This window comes from Nerophis lumbriciformis, unplaced genomic scaffold (assembly GCF_033978685.3).
Source record: "Nerophis lumbriciformis unplaced genomic scaffold, RoL_Nlum_v2.1 HiC_scaffold_115, whole genome shotgun sequence".
Classification (NCBI taxonomy): Eukaryota; Metazoa; Chordata; class Actinopteri; order Syngnathiformes; family Syngnathidae; genus Nerophis; species Nerophis lumbriciformis.
The window spans coordinates 37,501-50,000 of NW_027316639.1; positions in this window are offsets into that span (position 1 = coordinate 37,501).

Consider the following 12,500-nt stretch of genomic DNA (forward strand, 5'->3'; position numbering starts at 1 on the left):
CCCTTTAAGAAGGCCGACGTCCCTTGGTTCTCCACCTGGGTACAGAACGCCAAATTAGTCCCTCTCCTAGCTGGAAGTCCAAAAAAAAAGGCGTGAATTTGACTAAGTGTCTAGGAGGATGTCCCTTTAAGAAGGCCGACGTCCCTTGGTTCTCCACCTGGGTACGGAACGCCAAATTAGTCCCTCTCCTAGCTGGAAGTAGTCAAAAAAAGGCGGAAATTTGACTAAGTGTCATTATTTTAGAGTACCAGGCCTCTATAGAAAAGTTTGGTTTTTTGTCTATGTGTCATCATTTTAGAGTACCAGGGCTCTATAGAAAAGTTTGGTAAATTTGACTAAGTGTCTAGGAGCATTTCCCTTTAAGAAGGCCGACCTGCTATGGTTCTCCACCCGGGTACGGAAAGCAAAATTAGTCCCTCTCCTCGCTGGAAGTCCAAAAAAAAAGGCGTGAATTTGACTAAGTGTCTAGGAGCATTTCCCTTTAAGAAGGCCGACCTGCTATGGTTCTCCACCCGGGTACGGAAAGCAAAATTAGTCCCTCTCCTCGCTGGAAGTCCAAAAAAAAGGCGTAAATTTGACTAAGTGCCTAGGAGGATGTCCCTTTAAGAAGGCTGACCTGCTATGGTTCTCCACCCGGGTGCGGAAAGCAAAATTAGTCCCTCTCCTCGCTGGAAGTCCAAAAAAAAGGTGTAAATTTGACTAAGTGCCTAGGAGGATGTCCCTTTAAGAAGGCCGACGTGCTATGGTCCTCCACCTGGGTCAGGAACGCAAAATTGTCCCTCTCCTCGCTGGAAGTCCAAAAAAAAGGTGTAAATTTGACTAAGTGCCTAGGAGGATGTCCCTTTAAGAAGGCCGACGTGCTATGGTCCTCCACCTGGGTCAGGAACGCAAAATTGTCCCTCTCCTCGCTGGAAGTCCAAAAAAAAGGTGTAAATTTGACTAAGTGCCTAGGAGGATGTCCCTTTAAGAAGGCCGACGTGCTATGGTCCTCCACCTGGGTCAGGAACGCAAAATTAGTCCCTCTCCTCGCTGGAAGTCCAAAAAAAAGGCGGAAATTTGACTAAGTGCCATCATTTTAGAGTACCAGGCCTCTAGAGAAAAGTTTGGTTTTTTGTCTATGTGTCATCATTTTAGAGTACCAGGGCTCTATAGAAAAGTTTGGTAAATTTGACTAAGTGTCTAGGAGCATTTCCCTTTAAGAAGGCCGACGTGCTATGGTTCTCCACCTGGGTACGGAAGGCCAAATTAGCCCCTCTCCTCGCTGGAAGTCCAAAAAAAAAGGTGTAAATTTGACTAAGTGCCTAGGAGGATGTCCCCTTAAGAAGGCCGACGTGCCTTGGTTCTCTACCTGGGTCAGGAACGCCAAATTAGTCCCTCTCCTCGCTGGAAGTCCAAAAAAAAGGCGTGAATTTGACTAAGTGCCTAGGAGCATTTCCCTTTAAGAAGGCCGACGTGCTATGGTTCTCCACCTGGGTCAGGAAAGCAAAATTGTCCCTCTCCTCGCTGGAAGTCCAAAAAAAAGGCGTGAATTTGACTAAGTGCCTAGGAGCATTTCCCTTTAAGAAGGCCGACGTGCTATGGTTCTCCACCTGGGTCAGGAAAGCAAAATTGTCCCTCTCCTCGCTGGAAGTCCAAAAAAAAGGCGTGAATTTGACTAAGTGCCTAGGAGCATTTCCCTTTAAGAAGGCCGACGTGCTATGGTTCTCCACCTGGGTCAGGAAAGCAAAATTGTCCCTCTCCTCGCTGGAAGTCCAAAAAAAAGGTGTGAATTTGACTAAGTGCCTAGGAGCATTTCCCTTTAAGAAGGCCGACGTGCTATGGTTCTCCACCCGGGTACGGAAAGCAAAATTAGTCCCTCTCCTCGCTGGAAGTCCAAAAAAAAGGCGTAAATTTGACTAAGTGCCTAGGAGGATGTCCCTTTAAGAAGGCTGACCTGCTATGGTTCTCCACCCGGGTGCGGAAAGCAAAATTAGTCCCTCTCCTCGCTGGAAGTCCAAAAAAAAGGCGGAAATTTGACTAAGTGCCTAGGAGGATGTCCCTTTAAGAAGGCCGACCTGCTATGGTTCTCCACCTGGGTCAGGAAAGCAAAATTGTCCCTCTCCTCGCTGGAAGTCCAAAAAAAAGGCGTGAATTTGACTAAGTGCCTAGGAGGATGTCCCTTTAAGAAGGCCGACCTGCTATGGTTCTCCACCTGGGTCAGGAAAGCAAAATTGTGCCTCTCCTCGCTGGAAGTCCAAAAAAAAGGCGTAAATTTGACTAAGTGCCTAGGAGGACGTCCCTTTAAGAAGGCCGACGTGCTATGGTTCTCCACCTGGGTCTGGAACGCCAAATTAGTCCCTCTCCTCGCTGGAAGTCCAAAAAAAAGGCGGAAATTTGACTAAGTGCCTAGGAGGATGTCCCTTTAAGAAGGCCGACGTGCTATGGTTCTCCACCTGGGTCTGGAACGCAAAATTGTCCCTCTCCTCGCTGGAAGTCCAAAAAAAAGGTGTAAATTTGACTAAGTGCCTAGGAGGATGTCCCTTTAAGAAGGCCGACGTGCTATGGTCCTCCACCTGGGTCAGGAACGCAAAATTGTCCCTCTCCTCGCTGGAAGTCCAAAAAAAAGGTGTAAATTTGACTAAGTGCCTAGGAGGATGTCCCTTTAAGAAGGCCGACGTGCTATGGTCCTCCACCTGGGTCAGGAACGCAAAATTAGTCCCTCTCCTCGCTGGAAGTCCAAAAAAAAGGCGGAAATTTGACTAAGTGCCATCATTTTAGAGTACCAGGCCTCTAGAGAAAAGTTTGGTTTTTTGTCTATGTGTCATCATTTTAGAGTACCAGGGCTCTATAGAAAAGTTTGGTAAATTTGACTAAGTGTCTAGGAGCATTTCCCTTTAAGAAGGCCGACGTGCTATGGTTCTCCACCTGGGTACGGAAGGCCAAATTAGCCCCTCTCCTCGCTGGAAGTCCAAAAAAAAAGGTGTAAATTTGACTAAGTGCCTAGGAGGATGTCCCCTTAAGAAGGCCGACGTGCCTTGGTTCTCTACCTGGGTCAGGAACGCCAAATTAGTCCCTCTCCTCGCTGGAAGTCCAAAAAAAAGGCGTGAATTTGACTAAGTGCCTAGGAGCATTTCCCTTTAAGAAGGCCGACGTGCTATGGTTCTCCACCTGGGTCAGGAAAGCAAAATTGTCCCTCTCCTCGCTGGAAGTCCAAAAAAAAGGCGTGAATTTGACTAAGTGCCTAGGAGCATTTCCCTTTAAGAAGGCCGACGTGCTATGGTTCTCCACCTGGGTCAGGAAAGCAAAATTGTCCCTCTCCTCGCTGGAAGTCCAAAAAAAAGGCGTGAATTTGACTAAGTGCCTAGGAGCATTTCCCTTTAAGAAGGCCGACGTGCTATGGTTCTCCACCTGGGTCAGGAAAGCAAAATTGTCCCTCTCCTCGCTGGAAGTCCAAAAAAAAGGTGTGAATTTGACTAAGTGCCTAGGAGCATTTCCCTTTAAGAAGGCCGACGTGCTATGGTTCTCCACCCGGGTACGGAAAGCAAAATTAGTCCCTCTCCTCGCTGGAAGTCCAAAAAAAAGGCGTAAATTTGACTAAGTGCCTAGGAGGATGTCCCTTTAAGAAGGCTGACCTGCTATGGTTCTCCACCCGGGTGCGGAAAGCAAAATTAGTCCCTCTCCTCGCTGGAAGTCCAAAAAAAAGGCGGAAATTTGACTAAGTGCCTAGGAGGATGTCCCTTTAAGAAGGCCGACCTGCTATGGTTCTCCACCTGGGTCAGGAAAGCAAAATTGTCCCTCTCCTCGCTGGAAGTCCAAAAAAAAGGCGTGAATTTGACTAAGTGCCTAGGAGGATGTCCCTTTAAGAAGGCCGACCTGCTATGGTTCTCCACCTGGGTCAGGAAAGCAAAATTGTGCCTCTCCTCGCTGGAAGTCCAAAAAAAAGGCGTAAATTTGACTAAGTGCCTAGGAGGACGTCCCTTTAAGAAGGCCGACGTGCTATGGTTCTCCACCTGGGTCTGGAACGCCAAATTAGTCCCTCTCCTCGCTGGAAGTCCAAAAAAAAGGCGGAAATTTGACTAAGTGCCTAGGAGGATGTCCCTTTAAGAAGGCCGACGTGCTATGGTTCTCCACCTGGGTCTGGAACGCCAAATTAGTCCCTCTCCTCGCTGGAAGTCCAAAAAAAAGGCGGAAATTTGACTAAGTGCCTAGGAGGATGTCCCTTTAAGAAGGCCGACGTGCTATGGTTCTCCACCTGGGTCTGGAACGCCAAATTAGTCCCTCTCCTCGCTGGAAGTCCAAAAAAAAGGCGGAAATTTGACTAAGTGCCTAGGAGCATTTCCCTTTAAGAAGGCCGACGTGCTATGGTTCTCCACCTGGGTCAGGAAAGCAAAATTGTCCCTCTCCTCGCTGGAAGTCCAAAAAAAAGGCGTGAATTTGACTAAGTGCCTAGGAGGATGTCCCTTTAAGAAGGCCGACGTGCTATGGTTCTCCACCCGGGTACGGAAAGCAAAATTAGTCCCTCTCCTCGCTGGAAGTCCAAAAAAAAGGCGTAAATTTGACTAAGTGCCTAGGAGGATGTCCCTTTAAGAAGGCCGACGTGCTATGGTTCTCCACCTGGGTCTGGAACGCCAAATTAGTCCCTCTCCTCGCTGGAAGTCCAAAAAAAAGGCGGAAATTTGACTAAGTGCCTAGGAGCATTTCCCTTTAAGAAGGCCGACGTGCTATGGTTCTCCACCTGGGTCAGGAAAGCAAAATTGTCCCTCTCCTCGCTGGAAGTCCCAAAAAAAAGGTGTAAATTTGACTAAGTGTCTAGGAGCATTTCCCTTTAAGAAGGCCGACCTGCTATGGTTCTCCACCTGGGTACGGAACGCCAAATTAGTCCCTCTCCTAGCTGGAAGTAGTCAAAAAAAGGCGGAAATTTGACTAAGTGTCATCATTTTAGAGTACCAGGCCTCTATAGAAAAGTTTGGTTTTTTGTCTATGTGTCATCATTTTAGAGTACCAGGCCTCTATAGAAAAGTTTGGTTTTTTGTCTATGTGTCATCATTTTAGAGTACCAGGCCTCTATAGAAAAGTTTGGTTTTTTGTCTATGTGTCATCATTTTAGAGTACCAGGGCTCTATAGAAAAGTTTGGTAAATTTGACTAAGTGTCTAGGAGCATTTCCCTTTAAGAAGGCCGACGTGCTATGGTTCTCCACCTGGGTCAGGAAAGCAAAATTGTCCCTCTCCTCGCTGGAAGTCCAAAAAAAAGGCGTGAATTTGACTAAGTGCCTAGGAGCATTTCCCTTTAAGAAGGCCGACGTGCTATGGTTCTCCACCTGGGTCAGGAAAGCAAAATTGTCCCTCTCCTCGCTGGAAGTCCAAAAAAAAGGCGTGAATTTGACTAAGTGCCTAGGAGCATTTCCCTTTAAGAAGGCCGACGTGCTATGGTTCTCCACCCGGGTCCGGAACTCAAAATTAGTCCCTCTCCTAGTTGGAAGTCATCAAAAAAAGGCGGAAATTTGACTAAGTGCCATCATTTTAGAGTACCAGGACTATAGCTGGGGAATTGGAGCCCTCTGGTGGACACTCGCTGCAAATGCACCCTGAATTAAACACATTATTTCCAGTTCTTTTGGGGCCCTATATTCAGACGGTGTGGAGCCCTCCAGTGGACTCCCGCCTCCAATGCACCCCCATAATTATAGACATCACCCCCCAAATTAAACACATTATTTCCAGTTCTTTTGGGCCCCTATTTTCAGACGGTTTGGCGTGTTTCCTTGACGCCGGGGAGTCCTACAGGTGTTCCCGGGGAATGAGAGGCCTTTTGTGGGCCAGAAAGAGTGGGGAACCCTTGGAGCCCCTATTTTCAGACAGTTTGGCTTATTTCGGTGACGCCGGGGCGTCCATCAGGTCTTCCCGGGGAATGAGAGGCCTTTTGTGGCCATATGTCAACAAAAGAGTGGGGAAATGGAGCCCTCCGGTGGACTCCCGCTGCAAATGCACCCCCCAAATTAAATACATTAATTCCAGGCCTTTTGGGGCCCTATATTCAGACGGTGTGGAGCCCTCCAGTGGACTCCCGCCTCCAATGCACCCCCATAATTATAGACATCACCCCCCAAATTAAACACATTATTTCCAGTTCTTTTGGGCCTCTATTTTCAGACGGTTTGGCGTATTTCCTTGACGCCGGGGAGTCCTACAGGTGTTCCCGGGGAATGAGAGGCCTTTTGTGGGCCAGAAAGAGTGGGGAACCCTTGGAGCCCCTATTTTCAGACAGTTTGGCTTATTTCGGTGACGCCGGGGCGTCCATCAGGTCTTCCCGGGGAATGAGAGGCCTTTTGTGGCCATATGTCAACAAAAGAGTGGGGAAATGGAGCCCTCCGGTGGACTCCCGCTGCAAATGCACCCCCCAAATTAAATACATTAATTCCAGGCCTTTTGGGGCCCTATATTCAGACGGTGTGTAGCCCTCCAGTGGACTCCCGCCTCCAATGCACCCCCATAATTATAGACATCACCCCCCAAATTAAACACATCATTTCCAGTTCTTTTGGGCCCCTATTTTCAGACTGTTTGGCGTATTTCCTTGACGCCGGGGAGTCCTACAGGTGTTCCCGGGGAATGAGAGGCCTTTTGTGGGCCAGAAAGAGTGGGGAACCCTTGGAGCCCCTATTTTCAGACAGTTTGGCTTATTTCGGTGACGCCGGGGCGTCCATCAGGTCTTCCCGGGGAATGAGAGGCCTTTTGTGGCCATATGTCAACAAAAGAGTGGGGGAAATGGAGCCCTCCGGTGGACTCCCGCTGCAAATGCACCCCCCAAATTAAATACATTAATTCCAGGCCTTTTGGGGCCCTATATTCAGACGGTGTGGAGCCCTCCAGTGGACTCCCGCCTCCAATGCACCCCCATAATTATAGACATCACCCCCCAAATTAAACACATTATTTCCAGTTCTTTTGGGCCCCTATTTTCAGACGGTTTGGCGTATTTCCTTGACGCCGGGGAGTCCTACAGGTGTTCCCGGGGAATGAGAGGCCTTTTGTGGGCCAGAAAGAGTGGGGAACACTTGGAGCCCCTATTTTCAGACAGTAAATCACACCCAGGTACGAGTGCCACAAGTCCCGCCGCGTCCCACCCGAGTCCGAGGTGCCCCCCACATGCCCAAAACGCACCCAGCAAAGGCGCACTGTGAGTGGGGAAGAAAAGTTGGAAAAGTGGGCAAAAGTCCGGAAAAATGACCAAAAACCACACCCAGGTTAGAGCCCCACACGTCCTGCAGTCGCACCCGAGTCCTGGGATGCCCAACATGTCCAAAAAAATCAAAAAAAGCCCAAAAAATCAAAAAAATCCCCGGGCCGTATCTTGGACGCCGGCGTACCGCGTTCGGCCCTCGTGCCGTAGTTTGGCGACCGATTGTAAAAATTTGCCGCGACCGGCTAGTTTTTTTCCTTGGAGTAAATAGAGAGTAGATCCAGCAGAAAATATGCACTATAAACAAAGAGAGGGGGTTTGGAGGGGGGCAAAAACGCCCTCTTGGAACTTTTGCAGCAGCACACATCAAACTAGCGGGGAGAAGGCATGCATAGCAAAAGGCCACGAAATGATCCAAAATCACACCCAGGTTCGAGTCCCACAAGTCCCGCCGCGTTCCACCAGGGTTCCGGGGTGCCTGACATGTCCACGACGCACCCAGCAAAGGCGCACTGTGATTGGGAAGAAAAGTTGGGAAAGTGGGCAAAAGTCCCGAATTTTATCCAAAATTATACCCAGGTTCGAGTCCCACAAGTCCCGCCGCGTTCCACCAGTGTCTCGGGGTGCCTACAATGTCCACAACGCACCCAGCAAAGGCATCACACCCAGGTTCGAGTCCCACAAGTCCCGCCGCGTTCCACCAGGGTTCCGGGGTGCCTGACATGTCCACGACGCACCCAGCAAAGGCGCACTGTGATTGGGAAGAAAAGTTGGGAAAGTGGGCAAAAGTCCCGAATTTTATCCAAAATTATACCCAGGTTCGAGTCCCACAAGTCCCGCCGCGTTCCACCAGTGTCTCGGGGTGCCTACAATGTCCACAACGCACCCAGCAAAGGCGCACTGTGATTGGGAAGAAAAGTTGGGAAAGTGGGCAAAAGTCCCGAATTTGGTCCAAAATCACACCCAGGTTCGAGTCCCACAAGTCCCGCCGCGTTCCACCAGTGTCTCGGGGTGCCTACAATGTCCACAACGCACCCAGCAAAGGCGCACTGTGATTGGGAAGAAAAGTTGGGAAAGTGGGCAAAAGTCCCGAATTTGGTCCAAAATCACACCCAGGTTCGAGTCCCACAAGTCCCGCCGCGTTCCACCAGGGTTCCGGGGTGCCTACAATGTCCACAACGCACCCAGCAAAGGCGCACTGTGATTGGGAAGAAAAGTTGGGAAAGTGGGCAAAAGTCCCGAATTTGGTCCAAAATCACACCCAGGTTCGAGTCCCACAAGTCCCGCCGCGTTCCACCAGGGTTCCGGGGTGCCTACAATGTCCACAAGGCACCCAGCAAAGGCGCACTGTGATTGGGAAGAAAAGTTGGGAAAGTGGGCAAAAGTCCCGAATTTGGTCCAAAATCACACCCAGGTTCGAGTCCCGCAAGTCCCGCCGCGTTCCACCAGGGTTCCGGGGTGCCTACAATGTCCACAACGCACCCAGCAAAGGCGCACTGTGATTGGGAAGAAAAGTTGGGAAAGTGGGCAAAAGTCCCGAATTTGGTCCAAAATCACACCCAGGTTCGAGTCCCACAAGTCCCGCCGCGTTCCACCAGTGTCTCGGGGTGCCTACAATGTCCACAACGCACCCAGCAAAGGCGCACTGTGATTGGGAAGAAAAGTTGGGAAAGTGGGCAAAAGTCCCGAATTTGGTCCAAAATCACACCCAGGTTCGAGTCCCACAAGTCCCGCCGCGTTCCACCAGGGTTCCGGGGTGCCTACAATGTCCACAACTTACCCAGCAAAGGCGCACTGTGATTGGGAAGAAAAGTTGGGAAAGTGGGCAAAAGTCCCGAATTTGGTCCAAAATCACACCCAGGTTCGAGTCCCACAAGTCCCGCCGCGTTCCACCAGTGTCTCGGGGTGCCTACAATGTCCACAACTTACCCAGCAAAGGCGCACTGTGATTGGGAAGAAAAGTTGGGAAAGTGGGCAAAAGTCCCGAATTTGGTCCAAAATCACACCCAGGTTCGAGTCCCACAAGTCCCGCCGCGTTCCACCAGGGTTCCGGGGTGCCTACAATGTCCACAACTCACCCAGCAAAGGTGCACTGTGATTGGGAAGAAAAGTTGGGAAAGTGGGCAAAAGTCCCGAATTTGGTCCAAAATCACACCCAGGTTCGAGTCCCACAAGTCCCGCCGCGTTCCACCAGGGTTCCGGGGTGCCTACAATGTCCACAACGCACCCAGCAAAGGTGCACTGTGATTGGGAAGAAAAGTTGGGAAAGTGGGCAAAAGTCCCGAATTTGGTCCAAAATCACACCCAGGTTCGAGTCCCACAAGTCCCGCCGCGTTCCACCAGGGTTCCGGGGTGCCTACAATGTCCACAACTTACCCAGCAAAGGCGCACTGTGATTGGGAAGAAAAGTTGGGAAAGTGGGCAAAAGTCCCGAATTTGGTCCAAAATCACACCCAGGTTCGAGTCCCACAAGTCCCGCCGCGTTCCACCGGGGTTCCGGGGGTGCCTGGCATGTCCACAACTTACCCAGCAAAGGTGCACTGTGATTGGGAAGAAAAGTTGGGAAAGTGGGCAAAAGTCCCGAATTTGGTCCAAAATCACACCCAGGTTCGAGTCCCACAAGTCCCGCCGCGTTCCACCAGGGTTCCGGGGTGCCTACAATGTCCACAACTTACCCAGCAAAGGCGCACTGTGATTGGGAAGAAAAGTTGGGAAAGTGGGCAAAAGTCCCGAATTTGGTCCAAAATCACACCCAGGTTCGAGTCCCACAAGTCCCGCCGCGTTCCACCAGGGTTCCGGGGTGCCTACAATGTCCACAACTTACCCAGCAAAGGCGCACTGTGATTGGGAAGAAAAGTTGGGAAAGTGGGCAAAAGTCCCGAATTTGGTCCAAAATCACACCCAGGTTCGAGTCCCACAAGTCCCGCCGCGTTCCACCAGTGTCTCGGGGTGCCTACAATGTCCACAACTTACCCAGCAAAGGCGCACTGTGATTGGGAAGAAAAGTTGGGAAAGTGGGCAAAAGTCCCGAATTTGGTCCAAAATCACACCCAGGTTCGAGTCCCACAAGTCCCGCCGCGTTCCACCAGGGTTCCGGGGTGCCTACAATGTCCACAACTCACCCAGCAAAGGTGCACTGTGATTGGGAAGAAAAGTTGGGAAAGTGGGCAAAAGTCCCGAATTTGGTCCAAAATCACACCCAGGTTCGAGTCCCACAAGTCCCGCCGCGTTCCACCAGGGTTCCGGGGTGCCTACAATGTCCACAACGCACCCAGCAAAGGTGCACTGTGATTGGGAAGAAAAGTTGGGAAAGTGGGCAAAAGTCCCGAATTTGGTCCAAAATCACACCCAGGTTCGAGTCCCACAAGTCCCGCCGCGTTCCACCAGGGTTCCGGGGTGCCTACAATGTCCACAACTTACCCAGCAAAGGCGCACTGTGATTGGGAAGAAAAGTTGGGAAAGTGGGCAAAAGTCCCGAATTTGGTCCAAAATCACACCCAGGTTCGAGTCCCACAAGTCCCGCCGCGTTCCACCGGGGTTCCGGGGGTGCCTGGCATGTCCACAACTTACCCAGCAAAGGTGCACTGTGATTGGGAAGAAAAGTTGGGAAAGTGGGCAAAAGTCCCGAATTTGGTCCAAAATCACACCCAGGTTCGAGTCCCACAAGTCCCGCCGCGTTCCACCAGGGTTCCGGGGTGCCTACAATGTCCACAACTTACCCAGCAAAGGCGCACTGTGATTGGGAAGAAAAGTTGGGAAAGTGGGCAAAAGTCCCGAATTTGGTCCAAAATCACACCCAGGTTCGAGTCCCACAAGTCCCGCCGCGTTCCACCAGGGTTCCGGGGTGCCTACAATGTCCACAACTTACCCAGCAAAGGCGCACTGTGATTGGGAAGAAAAGTTGGGAAAGTGGGCAAAAGTCCCGAATTTGGTCCAAAATCACACCCAGGTTCGAGTCCCACAAGTCCCGCCGCGTTCCACCAGGGTTCCGGGGTGCCTGACATGTCCACGACGCACCCAGCAAAGGCGCACTGTGATTGGGAAGAAAAGTTGGGAAAGTGGGCAAAAGTCCCGAATTTGGTCCAAAATCACACCCAGGTTCGAGTCCCACAAGTCCCGCCGCGTTCCACCAGTGTCTCGGGGTGCCTACAATGTCCACAACGCACCCAGCAAAGGCGCACTGTGATTGGGAAGAAAAGTTGGGAAAGTGGGCAAAAGTCCCGAATTTGGTCCAAAGTCACACCCAGGTTCGAGTCCCACAAGTCCCGCCGCGTTCCACCAGGGTTCCGGGGTGCCTACAATGTCCACAACTTACCCAGCAAAGGCGCACTGTGATTGGGAAGAAAAGTTGGGAAAGTGGGCAAAAGTCCCGAATTTGATCCAAAATTATGCCCGGGTTGGAGTACCACGAGTCCGGCCGCGTTCCACCGGTGTCCCGGGGGTGCCTGGCATGTCCACAACTTACCCAGCAAAGGCGCACTGTGATTGGGAAGAAAAGTTGGGAAAGTGGGCAAAAGTCCCGAATTTGATCCAAAATTATGCCCGGGTTGGAGTACCACGAGTCCGGCCGCGTTCCACCGGTGTCCCGGGGGTGCCTGGCATGTCCACAACTTACCCAGCAAAGGCGCACTGTGATTGGGAAGAAAAGTTGGGAAAGTGGGCAAAAGTCCCGAATTTGATCCAATATTATGCCCGGGTTGGAGTACCACGAGTCCGGCCGCGTTCCACCGGTGTCCCGGGGGTGCCTGCCATGTCCACAACTTACCCAGCAAAGGCGCACTGTGATTCGGAAGAAAAGTTGGGAAAGTGGGGAAAAAAAGGACCGGGAAATATCCAAAATTATGCCCGGGTTGGAGTACCACGAGTCCGGCCGCGTTCCACCGGTGTCCCGGGGGTGCCTGGCACGTCCACAACTTACCCAGCAAAGGCGCACTGTCAGTGGGGAAGACCAAACATGTCTCGGATTTTTTCCAAGTACCTTAACGAGAGAGGCTAAAAAGCACCTGTTTTTACCTTCTCTCGTTGTTGTACTTAGAAAAAAAACGAGAAAATAAAAAATCTGGGTTTTTTTCTAAGTACCTTAACGAGAGAGGCTAAAAAAAACCATTTTTTACCTTCTCTCGTTGTTGTACTTAGAAAAAAAACGAGAAAAAAAATTTTCCCCATTCATTTCAATGGGAGTTCATTTTTTTTTTGGGATTTTTTCTAAGTACCTTAACGAGAGAGGCTTAATTTTTCACCTACTTTTTACCTTCTCTCGATTTTTCGTTTTTTACCTGGTCGACCAAAACACCTCCATCTCGTTACTATGTGCACCATGTCTGACAGGCTGAAATCACA